Source organism: Uranotaenia lowii, chromosome 1, assembly GCF_029784155.1.
Source record: "Uranotaenia lowii strain MFRU-FL chromosome 1, ASM2978415v1, whole genome shotgun sequence".
Lineage (NCBI taxonomy): Eukaryota > Metazoa > Arthropoda > Insecta > Diptera > Culicidae > Uranotaenia > Uranotaenia lowii.
The window spans coordinates 165,780,971-165,806,759 of NC_073691.1; the positions used below are offsets into that span (position 1 = coordinate 165,780,971).

General features: G+C 36.1%; 1 protein-coding gene across 13 annotated transcripts in view; it reads right to left on the reverse strand.

The window, feature by feature from the left end:
• Window positions 1–25,789, reverse strand: part of LOC129742688 (C-terminal-binding protein) — a 127,824-nt gene that overhangs the window by 66,927 nt on the left and 35,108 nt on the right. Inside the window, exon 1 of one of the 13 annotated variants that reach the window (XM_055734849.1) lies at window positions 10,335–10,570. The exons of 10 other annotated variants lie outside the window; for them this stretch is intronic. The gene's annotated coding sequence lies outside the window, so the exon portion shown is untranslated. Of the gene's footprint in view, window positions 1–9,338; window positions 9,497–10,330; window positions 10,571–25,789 lie in introns of those variants that run through there. 2 more of the 13 variants (XM_055734809.1, XM_055734963.1) reach the window with 2 other exon arrangements.

A 25,789-nucleotide genomic window follows, 5' to 3' on the forward strand; every position in this document is an offset into this window, starting at 1 on the left:
AAGTACGTATTTTCTTAAATAAATTTTCATGAGGATTTGTTTCGTACTTCCTATAGTATTAATTTTTCACAAAAAAAGGAATCTCCTTATCATCTTTACAGAGATATTTAAAAAAAACTAGCTTGGTTCTCAAGTTACGAAAATATGATAATTTTTGAGCACCACGAAATAAGCTCTTATGATCTTAAAATAACCTTGATCTATAATGTACGCACTGCAACATGATGTACACATTGTTTCTCAATTTTTACCATCATAAAATTTTTGATTTTTCACTTTTATCAATTTTAAAACACGTTTTTACTTAAATTTGTTGACTAGGGGCATATAGAGCACCATATTATCGAGGCATAATGAGCATTTTCTGCCGTAGAATCTAGCAGCGAATTAAAATTGATTTATAGCGCAACACCTTGACTAGTTTTCATCCGACGATTTAGCCTATTGGTAAGGTGTCGGTTAGGTAATCAAAAGACTAGAGTTAGATTTCTGTTCGAGGTGATTTTTTTCCATTCACAATTCATGATAGATTTTTTTATTGTTACATTATACGGCTAGTAGCATCATCCTCCGAACAAAGCACTTAATGTATGAGCGTGCGTGAATTGTTTGTATTCTATAAACAGACCTAGATTACTTTGTTATTGGTTTGTTTGATGAATCTACGACTCACCTGACTTCATCGAACTGAATTCGCTGCTAGATTCCCCGGCAAAAACGCACATCTTGCTCTGATTGATGGTGCTCATACTGCCTCAGGGGGGGGTTCTCATTATGCCTCCACAGTGGCTGGTTTTCAGCTTTTGGCAAAAAATTTTAAAATGCATTTTTTAACGTTTTCATCTAGTTTTTCACGTTTCAGCCCGTTAGGGAATAGGCTTTTCAAGTGTCTGAACACGAAACAATAATGTAACCTCCTTATTATAGCTATTTTCTATGGTTAAATAACCGTTTTCCTTAAGGTGGCCATTGTGCCCCCATCTCCCCTACTAATAAATTATCCTCACATCTACTTCACAGAACACAGATTTGATCCAAGTACCTATTTAAAAGAATTAAAATCGCTGTAAACATCTATCCGCCAGAAATACATTCCATTTTCATAATATACTAGTCAGACTAATCTAAACAAAATTACAGTAGACAAGACCAAACAAAACAAGACACGATGAAAGTAGCAAACGTCAGCAAATCAAGGACGAACATGCTGCGACGAGTGCTTGAAAAAAGACACCATCAGTTCAGTTAAAGCGGTTTTGTTTCGTCCTCCTTCGTGCGTAAAGAAAGATATCCGTTCCCCGGTACAAATAACGAAACTGAACTGAACTGAAACTGAAAAAAAAATCCCGAAAAGGGAAAGCAAAGTGCCAAGGAAGGGAAGAAGGTTGTGCACCGACAGATTTGTGTTGAACTCCTGGAATAAAAGTAGCTGACTTGGCGCTGACGGGAACGCTCCTCTGTTTCAACTGGCCCGAGGCAACCTAACGGAGATGGACAAACTGCTGCCTGGTCTGAAAGCTAGGGGGAAAAAATGCATGATCCTGCAACATTTTTATACTGTCAGCATATCGCGGAAGACCAACAACCATTCCAGTCCTACTGAGGTCCGGTAAGCTTCTGGGCGTTGTCAGCAATCTTATTCGCTGGGAGGGTGAAATTGATAGAGTATAGAAACATTAACGACACTGAACTACTCAATTGCTTTCATTTAAAACTTTTGACCAATAGAAAATTTAGAAAATGGAGGAATTGTTCACAGAAAACTAATTCTTGGAACGGAAAAAATTACTTACTAAAACTTTTGTGCTGTAATTATCTTGTGCCTTACAGATCAAATAGTTTATTTTTAGCCGTGATGGCCCTTGCTAAGAAAATGTTGCTGTCATTAGACTTTTTGGAATTAAAAGCCCAATGTATTTTGCCCGAATATAAATTGATTTGTAATAAAGAGTAATAATTTAGAGTTGAAGATCGAAGATACAATTGCGTTAAAAAACGAATGAAATCGCAAGCAACGCATAAACTTCCAACTTAGACAGAATGCCATTTCTCTCAAACTTCCAACTTTAACAGAATGCCATTTCTCTCACACTTCAAACTTTGACAGAATGCCATTTCTCTCATAGTTGATATTTTTTCACAAAACTCTTACACAAGCTAGATAAACTTAAAGACTCTTCATCCAGAGAGTTTCGAACATTTTGCGGGCACTAGGAAGAGAGATACAGCTATTTCAGTAAAAATAGAGAAAATTGATTGCCTCACAGAATATGGGCAAATTTTCTCAAAATCGATCAACGCGATCAAAAGTCATCATTCGATCATTCCTTGAAAACGTTTATAAAAGTTTCGGGGATAATGTGGTAAACAAACCAAGGAAATTTTTGTGTTGCAACTCGGTTTCACATTCAGGTTCCATAAAAGTTCCATCTAGCATAGAGCGAAAGGCGTCACAACGCACAAAGATGTTATAGTAACTTGTTCAGACCCTTCATGATCGTCCAGAAAACGATATCAAGCACTGACGAGAAATGATTACTATTTCGTCCAAGTACCTTCTTACCATCCAAATGTTAAGATGCTCATGATCAGTGCTGATAAATATCGCTCATGGTCGTCCGACCTTAACAAAGTAATCTATATGAATATCATCTCTTTGAAAATCCTGTCATAAAGCGACGCGATCAAAGCATTCAATGTTTCTGTCATCATGTTGCTGACAGGAATTGATGTTGCATGACCATTGTAGCATGCCAACCCAATTAGATCGCGTTTGTTTATTTACAAAAAAAAATCTTGTTAATGCATCTACAGCGAGCGATAAAGTTCGAGCTGTTTTCGGAACATGAACGAATAAATCTCACCAAACTAATTCCTACAGACTGAATCAGGTAAGAAGTGTTCGTTTTTTGTCAATAAAAGTCTGGAAACGAAATTATGTTTAACAGGAACGTGGAAGTTGGACTAACCGTTGGCCATTTAGCATCGAAAAATTTTCCTCGGAGCCGCGTCAAATTTTCTGACTTTGAGGAGACGTCAGTTTTTTCATTCAAGAAGCCTCAAGTTGGTTTAGAAGATAGAGAACCCACTCTAGTCCGGATTCAGGTAATATCCAGCAACTCGAATAATCAAGAGCTCGCTGATCCTGTTCCGATTGTCATTGAGTAGTTCAGAGCATCAACCACTAACGTCGATTTACCAGGTCTTCCAAAATGGAAATCTTCCGCCACCGTTTATTCTGGAAGAGATACAATATGGATCGGCACTCGGCAAATCTTTATCACTGGGTGTGGTGAAGCATTTCAAATAATTTTGTAAAAAATAAACGTTTTGTTCTGTAGGTCAATTTCAGTTCTTTATTTAGTTGATTGAACAACAAAAAGATCGCCTCATTTGATTCCGATGATCTCTTTTAAATTTTATTTTGACTCTAAAATATTTTTTTTTTTCATCGATGGTATGCGCAGTATAATTCAAAATCATATTAACCAAAACAAAGATTTCAAGATTAATGCCTAAATTTCTTTTATCCATTAAAAAAAATGTTATGAAAAGTTTAGTCGACAGACAACTTAAATTAATGACCATCATGCTAGCTTGGATGTCAGTCATTCAAAAATGTCGCGATATTCGACGATATGTAACAGTGATATGATACATATGTAGCATGACAGGGATATTAACGAGTGTATCAATATCACGTGACATTGTATGTTTGATGGTTACCGTTTGCCTGCTCTGCTCATGATTAAGAATCAGAGCCGATGAGGACCTATAAAGAGCTGTCTGGAATGTAACCAGAGTTAGTACAAAACGTTTGCAGAACAGGGTTAACCAAAATAGCTAACTATTGCCTTCATTATGATTTTTACAAAAAAAAGAGTGCACAGTAAAACGTAGTTTTCGCACAGTTTCGCAAACGTTGTGACCAAATTTCAAAAAAACACCTGTTATCTTACTTATTTATCGACTCAACAGCTTATCAATCATTTTGAATTCGCTTTCAATAATGTGCTGTGGCTTAGGGTATCCCACATTAAATTGCATCTTAGAAAAGACACTAAAATGTAGTTACCAAGTTGACTAGTTACTTTCAGAAAATAAACTTTAAACAAAAAAAAAACATTTTGTAGGACATCTGAAATCAGCTTCTCCTATACAGAAACAAACATTTTTGACATTTCTTCCTCAAAATTGACTGCGCTGAGATGTTTACTGAGTGCCTGCTCGGAAATAGCACAGTATTTTTAATAGGTTTTTAGTTCCGGTGCGCTGCGAGAATTTATGTTCTTGGATACAAAAGTGACTTCTTTGGCTTCACATCACTTCAGAGCATTTTTCTAATAGTATAACGAAGCAATTTTTGGGGTAAATTGGATTTTTGTTAAGAACCAACATCATTATCGAACCATTTTGAATTTCTCCTATTTCCCGAAGCCACCAACAGGTTACAAACTTTAAACAACAAAAAAGTAGCCATCAAGACAATTCCAAAATGGTATTAGTGTTGGAAATCGGTCCAGTTGTTTTGCAGATGAAGCTAAAATCGTAAACCGCAAAATTACCCAACGTTTGCAAAAAGATGTAACCTTTACAAAAATTCAAGGTATAGCGAAAATTAACACTAGTGTAGTCTACAATACTCCAAGTCTCTATTTAAAGCAACATTTATTAGAAACATTAATTTATCAAATCAACGATTTCAAATCTCGTGTCAGATTTCATTCCTCGTATGAAACCAAATGTGAACAAACAGTTTTATTACGAAAAAAATACTAAAACTGAGATGAACAGTGAGCGAAATATGAATAGCACCACTATATGTTTTGCCTGTTAAAATATGAATGATTGAAAATCACTAAAATTTTCTTCTACAATTTGTTTTGAATTGTTTGACGGATAAATCGAGCATAAATTTACTTTTTTTTTGACGTTGCAATTGGTGATGAGGACCAAAAATTTGGGAAATAAGAATAGTACCAGCTGTGTTTTTCAACAATAACAAGATTATTTCTAAAAATTTACTGTGTAGAAGTGAATAATAATGTTTCTACGAATTATTTGAATAGATAACTGCATTTTAAGGAGTTTTCCAGAATTCCAAAGGTTTTCAAAGGTTTTAAAAGGGGGTTTTAAGAGATGCTCTTCTAAAACTAACGAATTTGATATTTGAGCTTTAATTCCTTACTAAACTACTTACTTTCTCCATTAAAATGATGTGAAATAATGAAACAAACATTCTGGGTTTATTTTGAATCAGAAATAAACAAGTTGGAATTCTCAAACTTAGATTTTTTATTCAGTAAACCTCACTTTTTCCAATTTTAAGTCATAGACGGCAGCACTATCTTGCAGTTAAAACCAAATTAAGTCTCAATATTGATTTTCCAGGTTCATTTAGTCCCATATTCATCATTTCGAGGTAGTTTTGCAATACAGTTTTGTTGGAGTTCACGCTGCAGAAAGCTTTTCCGGAATTGTATGTATGTATGTATGTATGTATGGGTCCCCCATCGGTAGCAAGGTCCAGCCTATATCTGTGTGGCTTGGCCTTTGAATTGCTTCTCAGGCTTCCACGGCCGATGCTTCGTCGAGGGAAGTCATCCAACCTTCAGAGATCAGATTAACCCCAGATGCATTCCCTCTGAAATATATAATTATTTATACAATGAAACACATCTTACCTGTCGGCAACTTATGGGATTCGAACCCAAAAGTTTTTCTTGCCGATACCGGGAATCGAACCCAGTACGCCTGGGTTACCAGACTCGCGCCAGCCTATCCACTAGACCACATCAGCGCTCTCGCTGCAGAAAGCTTTTCCGGAATTGCAAAAAAAAAAAATCACCAGCACAAGAATATACCACCGCCAAAATACCTGCTTATCTCAACTTCCGATTCAATTTCAAATCATACCAATAATACTGCTAGTCGTCTGGTCCATCAAGCTCCATCGGAAAGTACAAAATTATTCCTTATTATCGGTCCAAGAAATTCACTTTTAGTGACCTTGAAGGAACTCTAACTTTTAGATTTTGCGATCTTAGAATTTCCAAGGCGGTCACACGGTACCAATTTCTTGACCAAAATCATCCCACACGCCTGAATTTATCCCAGATATTCAAAAATGAGCATCAATTCGGTTTAATTGCAAGATAGTGCTGCCATCTATGACTTGAAACTAGAGAAATAGTGTTTGACTATTTAAAAACATTAGTATATTTGAATATGGAGCCTGTTTTTTTTATTCAAATTCAGCCTCAAATCTATTTTTCGTCATTTTACATCATACTTATGAATGTTAATGAAGAAATCAAGTAGTTTGGTAAGGAATTACAGCTCAAATATTAAATTTCATAGTTCTAGAAGATTTAATTTATTTATTTAAAATATTTGTTTGTTTTTCAAATACATTTATACTTTAAACTTTATCGGATTCAGGATTGAATTCATATATAAGTGATTTATAAGCAAAAAATTTAACTGAAAACGTTACTGGAGAATGAATCTTTATGTTTTTATATTCATAGGATTTTATTTAGTGCGTTCCATTTCTATATCCAATTCTTCCAAAACAAAAACAAACAGAATATTTGGATTGGATACCGTAATAAACCCGTTTCTAAATTATTAAGTTATTAAATGATACATGAGGTGAGTTTTAATGTTGTACATATCAGTAGGTACAATATTGATTGTATGTTCTACGTACAAAAGTGGATTTTTTTTTTTCGTTTTCAAATTACCAATTTCTTTACTTTACTCTTCATTTGTTTTCGAATTTTCAGCTTAATTGACCAATAATATCTTCATGAGTTCCTTCACCTGACTCACAGAATAAACTACATAATACAATTCCAACAGACCCATTCATTATCAGCGTCTATACCAACATATTATGTTTATATAGACGCTGATAATGGGTCTATTAGAATCATAACTACAACTTTCTGAAGGAAAGAAAATAACTTCTTCTATTTGAATTTTCTCGATCATTTTAATATTTTCCATCGAATTCTTGGTAGGAAACAAATTTAGAATTAAAGCTTAGTTCATTTAGAAATAGGAAAATTGCATTTGGTTATAGCTTTGCCCTAGGGATTGGACATGCAAATTTTTGGCAGCGCTGTGTTGCCTGTGAAAAGCCTGCCTATTTTTAAGAATTTTAAAACTAACGCATTTCCGAGATATTTAAGATGCAAGAAAAGAAGACAAACTCATTTTGCATAGTTTTCAGTCTTGTGCTGAATTTACTATGTTTTATCTGATTTTGCCAGCTGCCATCTCAGCAAAAAGTGGCACAAAAATAATCAAGTTTTGAAAAATTGGAAGCAGCTGAATCCACCAAACTGTTTCTAGTTACTGTCGAATAAGAAATTAAATGTTGTAGGGGGAAGTCGTCTATGGCCGGACAACATAGATTTTTCGAAAACACAATATCCTAATAATGTTTTAACACCATGAAAATAAAGTAAATAGTAGCCTCAAATGGTGTTAGAAATATGGTAATCCAATCTGAAAAGGTAAACCAATGACAGGCATCTATAGCTTTTGCCTAGTAGTGCGGAGTGGATCGCCTAAACTTTGCATTTGTATTGTGGTCAGTTTTTTCGACTTGTAAAATTCGAACTGCACATGAACGACATCGTTGATTGGTTATCTTTCGACTACAGTAGATATGAGATAACAAAACGGAAATTCAAACGAAATATTAGGAAAATTAAAAAAAAATGTGACTTGTCTATGAACGGACACCAAGTTGTTGTCTATGACTGGACAAGAAAATATTCAAAATTGTAGATGATTTAAACTTGAAACTTTCATTTTTTCATCTCTATAGCACCCTCAAAAAGTTAGCAGAAGATACGGATTCAATAACGAAACTATTTTGGTTCTCTGAGAAACTTTAGATTTTGCTGTCCGGTCATAGAGAATTTTTCTCTAGTTTTTACGAAACAGATGTTCCATTCTGGTTTGTCAAAAAAACTTTTATGACTGGCTTCATAGAACGTTCAGTATTGAAAAACACATACTCACAAAATCTGCGCAAGTGATTTCAGTCTTTATGATACGTTTTTGTGCCATTGGTGACAACTTTGGTGATGTAACTCGTAGTAATTTTTTTCTAATATAGTTAAGTGATCATAATATTGATACTCTTCAAATCAGTAGAGGAACCAATATTTACAAAAATCTATTTGTAAAGTTATTGCTTAAAAACCTTAAGTGTCCGGTAGTAGACAACTTCCCCCTATTACTGGAGAAAACTGATCAATATTATAACTGAAAAAAGTGTGCGCCGACCAATGGGAGATACCAAGAATAAAGTAATAATATAATTTCTCACAAAAAATGATAAAATATTTTTTTCATAGTTTCCATAAATAATAATAAAATTACCTTTGTTTCCTTCTAAGAAAGTTTTCAAGATGCACGCATTCACAACTGACCCATTTCTAAATGAACTAAGCTTTACGTCTTATCCGTAGCACGGAAAAATTGCCATTCTATGTTATTTTCGAATAAAAAAATCTGAGCATCACTAAAAAAGCCGAAACCTTTTTAATTGATATCTCATTGAATTCTTGATGTGGTGTTTTTTTTGAAAACCACTCCATCGAAATTAACAGATGAACAGACTATGTATTTAATTATACAACAAAACAAAACCCAGAAAGGCTCGTTGTGCGCTTTTTTGCCCCACAAGAGGTGTACTGCCGCCATTTCAAAATAATTCTAGTCACGAGCTCTGCGTTGACCAAACATAAACATGACCTTGAGAAACGGCCCAGCGAGACTCTCGAGCAAGTAACTAGTGGGCACTTGCAGCATCTGATTGATTGCACTTGCTGCAGCCCAGATAGGACCTGCTTCTCTGTCGTTTATTGCACCGAACAAGCACTGGTCCCTTCTTCCCGGCTCCAGTTGCCTCAACACTGTCAATAAAACGATTTGTTTTGCGCGGTTATCTCCATTCAGTTCGATTTCGCTGATGTACGGCAAATTTCTGCTTCAGGCCGATTGCGGAACAAAAGCAAACAAACGTTCGGCGGACACGGAAGGTCAATATCGCGCGGCTTTGACGGCAACGACACATGCAGTCGAGGCAGAGGACTGCTTCGTTCAAGTTCGACGATAACGACGACAACGTTGCCGCTCTGTCACGAACTGTAAATAACTAGAGTGTGCGAGATTCATTTTTTTTTTTTTGCACAAGCACACTGCATCATAATCACATACAACAAACTCGTTCTTCTATCATCATCATCATCAGTAGCAGAAAGTGCATGCATGCAGCAGCAGCGTGTGTAAAGCAATAAATAAATAAATACACATACTCGTGGTCGCTCGCGTCTTGTTTCGTTTCTTGGTTTTCCAATGTTGGACGTGGTCGCTGTCTTCCCTGCCGTTTGCTTGCTTGCTGAAGGTGCGCGCTCTTCTGCCTTTTGCCTTGGATTATACGATTGTCACAAACTGCACACTACGGTTTCCGTGTGCTCACCTTCTGCTGCCTCGCCGCTCTCTGTCTCGGCGGCTCCTCCTCTCTTCCTTTCCTTTCCGCTTCCGAGCTAGCGTCTTCACCGTATTGCGTTTGCACCGCTTCTTCTTGTGTTGATGTAGTATGTTGTTTTTATTGCGACCTTTTATTTGCCTCTGTAATCCTTCTACTGCTTCTCGTTTTGAAACTCTTGGCGGCGGACACACTCGCACTTTTAGCTTTCATGAATTCACCTTCAACACACCGCCGTACCATCCCCGACCGATCGCTCTTCACCACTTATTGCTCGTTCGAGAAACCAAGCGGTTTGATTTTACTTGTCGCCGGATGCTACACTGTACCCTCTTCTGGGTTGTTTCCTCAACCTTCCCCCTCACCACATAAACCGGTACTTCTTCTCTGTGTATTTCCCGTGTGCCGTGTCGCCTTGTTTATCCTCGGCTCGGCACCTTTTCCCCCGAATACCACTCGGTTTCTTCCCTCGATCAAATCACCACCCTCTACCACCACCACCACCACCACCTGCCAATCTCATCATCCCACAGCCAGATATGGCACTGAAATATTCAAAAAGTGTGCTTCCAGGTCATTCCAGGATTCGTTCTTGAACCGGATTCGGCCCACGAAGGTGCCGCCAGCTTCCCGCGTTATCCAACTGTCGCCGGCACCGAACAACGATTCGACCGATGGAGAACCAACCGAAAACCTGAACCCAATTTCGCGCCGCGATTGCGAACTTTAATGAGTTGATTTTTTGTTCGGTTGTTTGTTTCTGTCCCACCCCCTCTCTTCGTCGCTTTTCCAGCGCTGTGAACTGTTCGCCCGTCTCACCTACGCATTAGCGGCGCCCAAGCCTCAACCATCAATCGTCGTCGTCGTCGAGTGACGCCGGTTCGCTTAAACGCAACCACAAAGTTGTTCCACTGCGGGGAAATTTGGCACCACGCGCTTTGACGGCGGGTGGATCTCTAGGAGACGAAATCGCGAGACCGGATAAACGCTACGCGTGTCTCGTCCGACCGGGAAACAAAAGCCAACTGAACTGAATTTGTTTCACCCAAAGCAGTAGTCTCTGCTGTCTGCTCTTGTGGGAATTTGCTGGCTGGCTGGCTTATGCGTTGAGTTGGGTGGAAAGCTGAAAACGCGCTCTCTTCAAACGAGACTGATAGACCTGGGCACAAGCAAACAGCGGACACAAAACTCACGCACACACCGACAAACGATGTCGTCCGTCGATGTTGAATGAGCTGAGCTGTTTTGGTTTGCTGCCGTTGTTGCTGTTGCTGGTGCACGCTACTTCTACAGTTGGTGTTGGTGATATTACTGCTGCTGCTGCTGCTAGGAGGGCGCGTGAGATTGTCTCCATTTCGTTTCGCTTCATATTTTCGGTTCGATTTCAACCGGCAGCAGCAAGGTCCCGGCAGGCAATTACGGTATGGACATTACTGTACCGCGTATAGTGCTGTACTGAATGATTGCCACCACCATTCTATAAAGCCGGGATCCTCGGGAGGAGTGCGGAACAACGGATGATAATCTTTTATAAAACGTTCGGGCGCTTGGTGTTGCCAGCTGCTAAGTTTTTTCCCGTTTCAATTCAAATATTTTTCAACTCCAAACTTTTAAATTTTTATTTATTTTTACCTTTGTTGAAGAAGTGTAGAATTATTAGACTAGACCATTTTTTTCGAATACGGATAGATTTTCCCGACAGTGTTAAAGAAAATTTATTATTGCAATAAAAAGGGCCAAGGCCAGGCGTGGGTCAGTCGCAAGCTAAGGTTCTAACCGCTTGAGCTGATGGTCACTAGTTCAAGCCCCAAAATGTGTGAACGATCAATTTAAAAAAGTCGAAGCGGTTTCGTATAACAAGCGATCACAAGGGTAACGTAGGATAACTAAAACGTGTATCTTATAAGGGTTGAATAATTTTCCTATTGCGGTAAATTTCAATGTCAATTCTATTTTAACCTTACGGATGTGTCACACAACTTCAACTTTATCAGGTCTACATACTTCGCTACACTACCGAAACAATTTCGAGTATAAAAATGGTCCAGATTCGGGACCGGGTTCTAATCCCCATTCAGGTTTTATTTCAGATCTTTAAATTCTGAGTCGTTTCTAATTCTGGATCCTCATCCTGGACTCTGATCATAATCCTATATTTCGATCCTGGGTCATGGTGGATCATAAATTCTAAACTCGAGCGGACACTTATCGATAGCTGTTAAATTCCCGGAAAAAAAGGACACTTATCCTAGATCATGATCTCGGATCGTGACCCTGAATCAAGTTCTTGGTTCAAGATTCCCGATTCTGGACCATGGTTCTGAGCGGACCATGGATTTCGATACTGATCCAGAACCTAAATTATGGATCCTGATCGTAGATCTTACTCACGATTCTGAATACTCGATCCTGATCCTGATTTCGAATTCCGATCCGACGTTCTGATACCGGAATTTTGATTCTTAACCCAGATCTCAAATCATGGATCCTGATTGACGATTTTGAACCTGATCAATACCCGGATCCTTGTTGATCCTGCCTGATTCCAGATTCTTATACCGAACCTGGACTTACTCTCAGAATCCGATCCTGATTACTGTTATTGAATCTCATGAAACCTGATCTTGGATGTTATTTTGATATGATTTCAATTCTGGATTCTGAGTACCTGAACCTCATCCTCGGATTCAAATCCTGATTCAGAATCCAGGAGCCCGATCCCATATTCATGTTGATTTGAAACCGATTTCGAATTCGGATACCAATCTCTGAATACTTCATCTTGGGTTCTGATCTCGGTTTTGGATCTTGAATTTTGATCTGGGATCCTGATTCTAGTTCTTATCTCTCAGATACTGTCTCTCATTTCGTATTCTGGATCCTGCTTAGAGATTCTGGAGATTATAATTCTTTTTTCAGGGTCCTGATTCTGGAATATGATTCCTTATCCAGCATCCTTAGACTGATCCTGGATCCTTATACTAATCCTGACCCCGGACCTTGATACGAATTCCGATCCCTGATCCTGATTCAGGATTAGATACTGATTCCGGACCCTTATGTTATTAACATAGTATTCCGTTTCACGACATAACTTGATGAACATAATTTCTAAAATTCACTCGGTCCATGACGCTCGATCACGCTCAACTTGGTCTAACCACCTCGCTTGTTGCGCCCTGTTCGTCTCGTTCCTACCGGATTCCGGACTTTTCATTTATTTGCACAAAATTTTAAATTCAATTTCAAAATAAACTTGCAACTATTTTGAAATCTTAATTGATTTTATCTAATCCTTTTTATGACTCAGACTTTTTTTGCTTCATAAGTTTATTACTTATGCCAAAATATATTATTATATATGGAATCTTCGCTGTTCCTTGTTGATGTAGAGGGTTTCAAACTATCTCGTATAAACATTTTTTGCAACAAAATAACGTCACGGGACACTTATTTTACCTATTCGTTCTCGAATTATTAAACAAATTGTGAGAAGGACCCCCTTCCCTAATGGAGGGAAAGGGGGTCTCATAACATCAGAAAAACACTGCTTGTATACAAATACGATCTTATGTCATATATGACTTCATTCTCGATAAGATCTCGAGTTATTCAAGAAATGGATGACCTTCTTCCCACGTTATATCTCCCCTCTGGCAGAAGAAGGGGGTCTCAAACCATCGAAGAAAAACTGCCATATCCATTTTCTCGATTAGTTATCGAAATACTTAAAACATTGTATGAGTGATCGTCTTCCCACTTTTTATCGTACCACTGAATGGAGAGAGGGGTGCTAAACCACCGGAAAAACGTTTCTTGTGCTCGAATACCCTCTCATGCCAAATTTGGTTTCGTTTGCTTTATTAGTTGTCGAGTTATGCTATAAAATTAGTATCGAAGCCCCTCTTCCTACCAATACCCTACTTGGAAGGAGGGGATCAAGATCAAACATTCCGTGTATTCAAATACACTCCCATGCCCGATTCTGTTTCCTTTGCTCGATTGTATGATGGTTTCCATATCATATTCAGTTCCATTTGTTAAATAAGTTCTTGGGTTATGCAAACCAATCGTATGTGAGCTCCCGTCTTCCCTAACTGTATCCATCTATTGAGAAAGAAGTCTCAAATAAGCTTATAACCATTTAGCGTATCCAAATGCCGAATATGTGATGATACAGGTGATACTTTTTTAAGATTTGTCATGTAGAAATTTACTAAATCTCTAAACTACTAAAACTTGGTAAAATTTCAATGCTTTTATTTGATTAAAATTTAGGAAGTTCAAAAGTTATAAATGTCCATTATAAAAGTGGTTCATCAATCTAAAAAATCTCAAAATGTCAGAATGAAATTTTTTTTTTTTGTAATAATTCTGATAAAACAGTGTATTTAGAAAAATGAACTAGAGTATTTTATTTTTAAACTCGGACTTGAAAAGTTGAATTCAAATTCCGAAAAACCAACTAGGTATTTAAATTCTGATCCATAAATATCGATAATATTTAGTTTCAAAATCTAATTGTCAATTCGAACTTTGAGTTTAAATTTTGAATTCTAATCCTAAGATTTAAACTTAGAAATTTAGATAAATAATAATTGCATAAATAGCATTACTATTGTTTTGTTTTTTTTTTCTATTCGGAATATGAATATATAATTTTCGAATGTTATTTAAATAATTATTTCTGAAATCATAGTACTGTGAACTGATTACTAAATTATGGATTTAGATTATTGGTTTCTTAGTTTTGGTTTTATTTCTGTTCTAAGATGAGTATGTAAAATACAGATAATGAGTCTGAATTTAGAATCTCAAGCTTAGTTAGGTTTTTACTTTTTGAAATTTAATTTTGAGTCCGATTTCATAACTTCAAACTTTAAACTTATACCAGAATCTATTTAAAAACTCATCTGCATTTTCAGTCCAACTTCTGATTTAGACTGTCTTACCAGGGATTTCCCTACGCTAAAACGTCCCGGGAATTCCCGAAGCCAATCAAAAGTTTTAAATTACCAAAATTTTACACGATCTGAAATAGAAAAATGGATTAGATTGAGCAAGTTTAATGATAATTCTTATTTGATATATGGCTTAGACTTGAACAATTTTTTTCTTTAAATTGGTTAATACATTGAATTTGATAAAAAAAATTTTTTCGTTCGACAACTTAGTGCAAAAAAAAAACGACAAAGAATCTAAAAAACCCAACAACTCTAATGAAGAATCTAAATGTATTTACAACACTCATTATTTAGAACTTCCATTTTGCAAACTGTTCAAAATCATCAGCAAAGAAATGACATATTTTGAAAGAAAGGGATAGTTATCTGAAAATTTAGGAGACTTGATGAATAACCTGAAGTCTAGCTAACCAGCTTCTAGTGATAGTAAAAAATCTGTCTCAATTATTCCAAATGTTTGTCAGTTAAAAGTACTTCGCTTCATAATTGCTAATTGATTTTTTGAGGCATTAAAAAAGCTTGAAAGGTTTTGCGATACTTCTATCAAAAATTTGAAAAATTCCCTATAGATGAGCGTTCCTGGAAACGATAAAATGGCCCGGAAATGGACACTCTATTCTGAATGCATGATTAAAGTCCTAACACAGAGAACTCGACCATCTTAATTCTGAGTTCTGAATGAAATCTGTATTCAGAATATAAATTTAAAATATCATACTTAGCCTGAATTGTTTTCTAATTTTCGGTGGGAAAGCGAACATTGAAGAATGGAAACTCGCAAAAACTTTTCCTATTTCGTATGTTCATCAAAAAAATACAATTAACGTCTATGTCAAATTTTGATTAAAAAATACTCTTGATTAACTTCACCTTTTCTATACGTAGGATTTATACAGAAAAAGTGATTTGCACTGCGTAAGGTTTTTTTTCCCGGTTTTAATGTCAAATTCCTGGTTTTTCCGGTGCTATTTTCAATTTCGAGTTTTTTCCCGGATTTCCCGGTTTGCTGGCCACTGCAAGCTTATTTTCCTAGGATTTAGTTCCCCTTTCGGTAATAAGTAAAGCGGAAAAGATTTCTATAGACATGGAACAAATACAATTGAAATTGACATTATTTCTAAAATTCCCAACGTTGAAAAAAAATCCCATTTATACGTAAAATTCTAGTAAATTTCAAAATTAATAGAAACATTTACTAAAGACTCGACAATCTGAAACGAGCAGCGCTGTGTTTTGGTTGTTTTGTTTTATTTTCTGAAATGTCAGCAACACTGCCGCTGCAATTGAAAACCCATAGAATGACCGGCCGGGTGGGAGCAAACTTGCGAGATACAAACAGAAAAAAAGGCAAGAGATATAGAAAGAACGCGCCAATGAATTTGTGGATTGGATATAACAGTGAAGAAGGCAACACAGCGAGAAAACACGAACGCGTCAGTCAAAATCATTTATGATGGCCATGTTGCCGGTTTCGCCCGCCCGCCCGCTTCATGTGTGTTGTCGATGTCCTCTCGCGGCTGTCCTCGTCTTTTCCACAAACATGGATAGAGGTACATATTTTTGAACCGCGAAGAAAGAGAATCGAACGACGACGATGATGATGGCTATTTGTAATATAAAAAAGCTGCCTCGCCTCGGCCCTGCCACTCAACTTCCGCCCATTCAGTTCGAGTTTTTTTTCCTTCGCATAGCCATCATAAGTCGCCAAGCTAGCTGAGTCCAAACTCGGGATGGATGTGTGTTCGAAGACAAGTTGGCTTCGATTTGAATGATGCAGATACATCAGCAAGCATTTGGAGGGAAAGGGTTCCGCGTCCGAGTGTTTGAAGCAATTTAATGAGTAAAAAGATTTCGTTAAATTCCGAGGGAGTATGTTTTTTGTCGAGGAGGTTTGCGACAACGAATCCAGCAAGTGAGTTTAGATTATTAGGCATGTTTTGCACTCACCGTGGTTTTTAACTTCGCTTGAAATTTAAATATTTACAAGTTCATCGGTTTAGTTGGAACAAACGTTTACCTGAAAATGAGAAGAAAAAATAAAAATGGTTATTTGTTTATATTTTATTGAAGACTATGAAGTACGATCATTTACAGCTACTTTAAAAATATACACCACAATATGTAACTTAGGGAAACTTAAGAGCCATTAATTTTGAAAAAAATACAACGGTTTTTTCATCAAGCTTTGTAAATTGATGCTCGAATTGTGTCAAAATTCGTACGTTTAAATGTGAACGAACACTCTCCATTTTGTCGACTTCCGATTAAAAGTACCAAGAAAACTGTAAAAATACAAGTTCAATGGGTGAGATTACACAATTTTTATTATTTGTTGCTGAAAATTAGAGACGGTCCTTTTGACAATTACAGATCGATCGTAAAAAACAGAAAATCTACAGATTGTTCCATGAAAATTACCGCGCGATTTTAACTTCTGATCTGTCAATAAAACAGAAAAAAGATCATACAATAAATACTACAGTAAACATCGCCATAAGACAGCAAAATGGATTCAGTTATAAGTACACCCGCGCAAATCACATGCAGCTCTGCAAAGTGAAGGCAAATTGACCCAACTGGATTCAAAGTAACCATGCTACTACATACATAAGAGTCATGAGACAAAATACCACAGTAGAACGCGTAAAGGCCTCCGAGGGAAGGTTTCATCACATTCATGAACGTATCGGCGCGAACCGGCGGAGGAGGAGGTGGAGATACCTTTCGAATGGGCTCCATCATGGTTCCAATGTCGGCCGAACGACCCCTTTTTATGAGATGAAAAAAAAAATAAAAGCTTCAAACCGAGAAACGACAGGGAGAAGCTGCGGGGAAGAAAAAAGAACACTCGAAGAGATCTTTCTTGGTCACTGATTCAGCCAGCCAGACGCACGATGGCGGAAAACGAGTTTTCAAGAGTTTGGAGCATTTATGCTCTTTTTTTTTTGGTTGTTGCCTTGCTGTCGTTTGAACCGAAATCAAACGGACAAATAAAACCAGACTCGAACAGTTCTTGAAAGGCGTCCCAAAAAGTACATACAGTCAATGTTTGGTGGATTCTTTTAGAAGGGGCAAAACGGGTAACGATGATGATGCGTCAACAATGCAGCAATAATTACGTTGACCTTAATATGACAGCTCAACTAAGAAGGCGCTTCAATTGTGCGAACTTTATGAAGGGTTGCTAGCTGTTTTTCGTTTCAAATTTTACAAGTTTTTCACAGCTTAAAACATAACAGACGGAAATCTAAAGGAAAAGGTAAAATAGTGTATGATTTTTCATCGGACAGAAAAGAGGTTGCGGACACCCATAACATATAAGATTTTTAACAATCATCTAGACTTGAGACGGAAGCTAATTTTAAAAGATCGGAGTGTTCAAAGCTCGGTAGGATGTGAAGGATCCCTCATGGTATTCTCCTACTTCAGAGGCATGGGGCGTCATAAGTGCTTATCATATGATATAAAATATAAACTGCAAATTAGGTTAAGAAATCTGCTAGAAACGGCAGGAAATAAATTTAGAAATTAACTTTTGCATTTGACCATTTAATCCATGGTCCGATGTTAAGATTCGGAGGAGGTCTGAAGGCGAAGCGGTTTCATCAATAATAGAAGCTGAAAATATAGTTGACAAATACCTATAAACAAATTGTTAGATGCCTAAAAACTATCAGAATCTTGGTGTCGGATCTGTTATATTTATTGCTAAATGCCTGATCAATCAACCTGAACTCTGTAGCAGAATCTATTATACAGGGTGTCAATGTGAAAATGATACACTTTGTTTACTGCATAAAAACCTGTTTTTATTTTTCCACTTGGTTCGGCATTTCGTCCTAAATTTTCATCAAACGGTTTTAAATGTGTCTAACCTCGAATGCTCAACGTTGTCCAATTTCCCTAGCAAGTATCCCCAGATACTGAAGTCTAGGGGGTTCAAATCCGGTGACGATGCAGGCTATTCGGAAGAACTGATGACTATTTTTGAACGATCTATTGCTGAATGCAATACTGTTGAAAGCAAAAACTGTCTTTGACAAGAAACATTATAGCGGAAGGATGCCAATTGCCTTTGAAAATGTGTTGAAAGTAGTTTACCTTTTTTATTTGAAAGCCCTTATCAATTGAAAGCGATAGAAATTTCCCTTCATCAATATTCTTCCCCAAACTATCATAGCTGACGTATTTTGATCTGGCTTGACTGCTTTTCTAACGACTGGTACAAAAACATGCTCATTTTGCTTGCCTCCAGAGTTAAAAACTTTCTGTCCGAAAAAAAATTGTGAGCTGCGTGCGTCTTCAGCAGAAACCGAGAACTACGTATGAGCCGTTGTCAAACACCAAGGTGAAAAATTTGAACTCCAGTTCTTAGTATGTAATGTTACTACTCTCATCGCTGTAATTGAAATCGATTCCGAAGAGAAATAAAAACTGGTTTGAGATTTATGCAATAAACGAAACGTATCACTTTCACGTTGGTACCCTGTATTTATACTGTCAGCGAAACAATAATAGTACCACTATGTATGTAATTCGCTTGTTAAAATGTGAATAATTGAAAATTATAAAAAAAAATTTTTGTTATTGGTTTGAAATTGTTGAACGGATAAATTAAGCACAGGTTTACTTTTTTGGAAGAAGTAATTTGCGTCGAGGTCCAAAGTTTTTCAAAAAAGGGGACGAAAAAAAAATAATACCACTTATGTTTTTCTTTAAGATTTCTTAAAATTTGCTGTGTAAAAGTGAGTAATGATGTTTCTACGAACTATTTGAATAGATAACTGCATTTTCAGGCGTCTTCTAGTATTTCAAAGGTTTTAATTTAAAGGGGTTTTAAAAAATGCTCCTTTAGTACTAAGAAGTTTGACATTTGAGCTATAAAACTTTATCAAACTGCTTAATTTCTTCAACTAAATGACGTGAAATGATGAAACAAACCTTTTGAAAAAAAAATTTAATCAGAAAAGCTGGTTGAAATACAAAAATATCGTTTTAACAGTAATCCACACGTTTTCTAGTTAAGAGTCGTAGACGGCAGCACTATGTTGATGAAGAAATCAAGCAGTTTAATAAAGTATTATAGCTCAAATGTCAAACTTCTTAGTACTAGAGGTAAATCTCTTTCAAACCCATTGAAACCTTTTGGGATAATAGAAAACACTGAAAAATGCAGTTATCTATTCAAATAGTTCGTAAAAAAGAAAAGAAACATCATTACTCACTTTTACACAATAAATTTTAGGAATGATCTTGATTTTTGTAGAAAAAAATATAAGTGCTACTATTCTTTTTTCGCACTCTTTTTTCATATTTTTGTTCCTCAACGCCAATTGCTTCAACCAAAAAAGTAATTATGCTCGATTTATGAGTTTAACAAATTTTTTGTGGCGTTTAAATAGCTGTGGGAAGCTGACGCTGAAAAGGAAATGTTGGTAGAGGGGTCAAGTTTATGAGTTTAACAATTTAAAGCAAATTGTAGATTTTTTTTTTAAATTTTCAATCTTTCACATTTTAACAAATAAAACATATAGTGGTGCTATTCTTGTTTTGCTTGTTTCGAAATTGAAAATTTTTGAACCAACCATATTTATAGTTATTGCCTAAAATCGATCAGACAATCGTAGTTCAATCTTTCATATAGTTAAATAATATTCAAACATCGATATATTTGTTTTATATATTTATATTTGAATTTGAAGTCAACTGCACGGTTTTATTTGAAATAACTAAACAACTAGTCGGATGATCTTCATCTCCGTCGTTAGCTGAAATATCACTTCAAATTTTAGGGGAAGTTCGAAAAAAGGCAACGCTTTAGTGCGCAACTAACAGGAACTCTTAGTGAGGTGTTCATTAATAAAGTTCATTATCGAACCTTAACCAAACTAATTGAGAGACACAAAAATCACGTAGAATATAATTAAGTCGGTACAAAATATCGCTCATTATAACGTAGACTGTTAAAGGTATATAATGTGTTGGTAATTTTACCATTTTTTTTATATATTTCACGATATTATATATATTTCATTACTTATAGATATTTCCACACAAACGATAATTTATTAATAATTTTCACATAAATACCACTTATTTTAACAGAACATACAGTAAAACATCGACAAAGTTTGAGTAATTTTACCGTACTGCAGGTAATTTTAAAGGGAAAACGGTAATTTACTGGTTTACCAGTAATTTTTACAGAAATACTGGGTAATATCTACAGTAGACTGAGTCGATTTGGGGTCATTTTTGAATTTCCCAAACCCTGGGGTCTTAAAAGCTTCGTCTTGGTCCAAAACTCATCCAAGATTTTTTGCAGAATTTTTAAGTAACGTTTACATGAGTAAATTTGAACTTTTAGGTTTGTATGGTTCAGCGGAAAATTACCCTTAGGAATTTTATAAATTGGCACAGAAACCATCAGCTGGCTCGGCTCCACAAAAGAAACAGAAACGATGTTGATTTGTCAGTACAAAATATTCAATTTTCCCATACAAACCTAAAAGTTCAAATTTACTCATGTAAACGTTAGTTAAAAATTCTGCAAAAAATCGTGGATGAGTTTTGGACCAAGACGAAGCTTTTAAGACCTCAGGGTTTGAGAAATTCAAAAATGACCCCAAATCGACTCAGTCTAATCTACAGTTTAGTTTAATGAGCTAATGGTAAGTTCAAGATGCTATAGAAATTGTATTTTTCGGTCCAACCCAAAAATATTGTACCTTGCGTAACTTTATATCACGATTTTATCGATAGATTTTTCGACAACTTCTTTCATGCTAGTTTTTCATATTTAAAAAACCAATCTGAAAAATTTCAATAATAAGCGTTGCGTAGTTTCTGAGGTATTAAATTTTGGATGGCAAAAGTCCTATCAAATGTTCGTAGAATTACAGTATCTCATGCACCAAAATCTTTAGAAAGCTCAAATTTTGTGATATAACAGTGTGATGGTTGATCTATTTTACGCAGAAAATTTGATCAAAAATACCATCAGAGTAAAAAGTTATGAAACTTCAAAGTCGAATGATAGAGCGCGTGGTTGCCATTTCTATACAATTATGAACGACACTGTAAATTAAAGATTGCGGATATAGAAAGAAATTCAATTTAAGATGCCATCATTTCAATTTTCCTGATTGAAAACAACAAAGACAAGAATTGTTGGTCTTTTCCACATTCCATTTTTTTTTTTTTCAAAGTGAACATCCACGGACCATGGCCGCCATAAAACGACCTACGCGCTCCAGCCGAGTACTTTCATCATCACCAAGAGGCTCCATTTTTGGGCAGTGAGATTTCGTCTGTCAGCTTACAAACAACTGGCGAATTCGATTTATAAGTTTACCTTTTCCGGTTATATCTCGCGTTTTTGGCTCCCTTGTCCCCCGTGACTTGAACCCGCATCGTAATTAACAACAGCAACGGCATTCGGATTGGTACAGCTGCACAAAAAAAATCGTTCGCCTACGCGTCCTCTCGCAACCAAATCAAGAACTCGACCCGTGGAACAAGAAAAAAAACGTGCCAAGTGAACCGGTTTTCGGTGGGTCCTGAAATGGGCATAAAATCGCAACCCCGGCAGCAATCACTCGGGTACAGCACCTTTTGCCGAGCGTTTGCTGTTCGTCCCTTCTGGTCGATTATTGAGGTCACTTTCTCGTGTGACCGACGAAAATGCAACCACTGGAGTCCTTTCTGAAGCTTTTTCTTTGATCCTCATACTTTCTTGAGACGATCACGAGCGCATGCAAAATGTGAAGAGGAAAAAGTAGCTACAGAAATTGGAACTTGTTTTGTAATTAATCGGGGATAAATCGACCCACAGGGTTCCCGGTACATCGATGGAAGTCATTGAATAATTTTGAATAACTGAATTACAAACTTTACTAATTACCTACAGAGAGCGCAGAACACCAATTACATAGAAACTTTCGAAGTTAATGTAATTTTTCAATTGCCTGTTGGTGCTTGTTGGTGTAACTTTAGCTGGTGTTTTAATTAGACATGATCATTATATGACTCAGTGATTTTTTTAATAGATTTTCGTAATGCGAGTAGTGGAATACGGCAGAAGGAGATAAACTATATCCAAAGAAAATATTGAATATTTATAGACGGTGCTACCACAATGCCAAAAATGTCTACAAATGTGCACTTATCCAAAATTATGCACTCTTTATTTTCATAATTAGTAAGAGATCTTTCTTGGGTCAAATGCCGATCCCTCTTAGTTGTTTATATCATTTTTGGAGTAAGATTGACGCCAATCGTAACATTAAGCTAGGATGCCGTGTTTGACATATGATTTGATATCTGAGTGTACACATACATCTTAATTCGTAGCAAGGTATCATACAACAGACTAAGTCGAATTGGGGTCATTTTGGAATTTTTCAAACTCTGGGGTCTAAAATGCTTTGTTTTGGTTCAAAACTCATCCATGTTTTTTTACAGAAGTAAAGTTTACATGAGTAAATTTGAACTTTCTGGTTTGTATGGGAAAACTGAATATTTTGTACTTGAAAATCATCATCATTTTCATTTCTTCTGTGAAACCAATCCTGCTAATGGTTTTTGTGCCAATTTATAAATTCTCCAAATAAATTTTTTTGCTTAACAACTTTGTCGAAAATCGTAACTTCGTATCTTATTAGGCAAAAAAGTAATTAGGTTTTTAACAGGGATATGTCTATTGATGGTGCTTCGCGAAGTGTTGCATGAAAAGTAGTCACGCAATACCTCCCTAAGCACCAGAAGTGATGTCAATTGAATTAATTGTTTTTTAATGCCAGAAGGCAGACCCCTGTTAAACACCTAATAACTTTTTTGTCTAATAAGATACGAATTTACGGTTTTTGACAAACTTGTTCAGTGAAAAATTTCCTTTAGAGAATTTATAAATTGATACAAAAATCATGTTGATTTTTCAGTACAATATATAAAATTTTTCCATATAAACCAGAAAGTTCAAATTTACTCATGTAAACGTTACTTAAAAATTCGGCTCAAAATCATGGAAAAGTTTTTAACCAAAACAACGCTTCTTAGGGCCTAGGGTTTGGGAAATTCAAAAATGACTCCAAATCGAGTCAGTCTATTGTACAATAGGGGAGATAAGGGCATAGCATAATAAGCACTCCTCTTTTCTACAAAAGTACGAATTTTCTTAAATAAACCAGTTAAGTTCTCAAGTGACAAAAATATAATAATTTTTGAGCACCACGAAATAAGCTCATATGATCATTAAATCATCTTTATCTATAATGTAAGCACTGCAACATGATGTACACTGTAAATATTTGCCTCGATTTCCAGCAAAAAAAAATTTGCTGGAAACGTTCAGCAATCCAAATTTTTGCTGGAAACCAGCAATCGGTTTTCGAATTGCTGGATTTTTCAGCATTCGGTTGTGTTCTTGTCATTTTTGCAAAAAAATCAGCAATCGGTTTTCAAATTGCTGAACTTTTCAGCAATTGACCTAGTTTGCTGGAAAATCAGCAATCGAGTTGTCAATTTGGAGTTTGTTTTTGTTTCGTACGCTGAAGAAAGGTGATATTCTATTTTACGAATTTTGGTTATATTGATATAATTATTTTATTTTCCTCTATATTCAGCAACCAGATAACAAGTCAAGGGTGAGTTTTTCTAGGACAGATAGATATTCTATGAAATATTCTAATCAAAGCTATTTTTACAGGAGGCGGATGATCAACACTTTGGCACAAAGTTGCCAGCCCAGAGCCAGTGTTATAGAATATTGAAAAAGAAATATCGGTTTCTGGAAATAAATATATCCCTTTATTGAAAAAAGGGAGGAAATAATTGTTTTATTGCTTATTATATGCACAGCCAAATCAAAATTTAATTTTGAATTAAAATATAAATTTGATACTAAATACAGCCGGTTGTGTTGAAAGAAATAGCTGGTTTCCAGCAATCTGGATTGCTGATTTTCCAGCAATTTGCATTGCTGGAAACCAGCATTAACGTTTGCTGTTTTTTCCAGCAATTTAAATTGCTGGAAATTTTGCTGGAAAGTCAGCGGGACAAAAACCAGCAAAAAGTTGCTGGTTTCCAACAAAAAAAAATGCTGTGTACACATAGTTTCTCAATTTTCACCATCAGAAATTTTTCGATTTTTCACTTCAATCAATTTTAAAACACGTTTTTATTTAAATTTGTTGACTCGGGACGAACAGAGCACTTTTAATCGGGGCATGATGAGCGTTTTTTGCCGTATATTCTAGCAGCGAATTCAACCCGATGTAGTCAACTGAGTTATAGAGCTACAGCTTGACTAGTTTACATCTGACGATGTGGCCTATTGGTAAGGTGTCAGAGAGGTAACCAAAAGACTAGAGTTCGATTTCTGTTCGAGGTGATTTTTTTTCCATTTTACCATTCATAATCTATTTTTTTTAGTTACATTATACGGCTAGTAGCATCATCCGCCAAACAAAGCACCAGAAAAATAATGTATGAGTGTGTGCGAATTGTTTGTATTCTACAAACAGACCTAGATTATTTTGTTATTGCTTTGTTTGATGATTTATCTGAATTCATCGAGTTGAATTCGCTGCTAGATTCCCCGGAAGAAAACGCTCATCGTGCCCCGATTAATGGTGCTTATTCTGCCCCAGGGAGAGTCCTCAATATGCCTTTACAGTGACTGGTTTTTAGCTTTTAGCAAATTTTTTAAAATGCATTTTTAAACGTTTTGATCTATTTTTTTAAGTTTCAGCCAACTAGGAAATAGACTATTTTTTTAGTGTTCGCACACGAAACAATGATGTAATTCACATAGTATAGCTGATTTCTATGGTTAAATAAACGTTTTCCTTAAGGTGGCCATTGTGTCCTTATCTCCCCTACAGGCGTTTTCGCTTCAGGAGAAGTCCAAAGGGAACGAACTCCGGTATTACCGGGCTGCTTGAATTAAGCCATTAATACCAGATTGAATAAATTCTCAAAAGTTTCTTATTTTATAACAGGAGAGAGGATGGGTTTTCTTTCTAGCAGAGCAGCTATATTTCAACAAAAAATTTGTTGAGGCGTTCCATCTCTTAACACATTGCGTACCAAACACGAATTAACTCGTTTTTTGCTTCCACGAATGTGCTACATACAGGAGCATAATTCTAATGTTAGAAATTTAATCATGAAACTCTATTTCCCAAAATAAAACATACCTAACACATTTCGGTAACTTATAGATATTAAATTTGAAGAATTTGATTCTGTGTATTCAGAGACATAGAATGTCGAATATCGGTGTTTTATCGGCTTCAATATTTTCGTGGTTCGT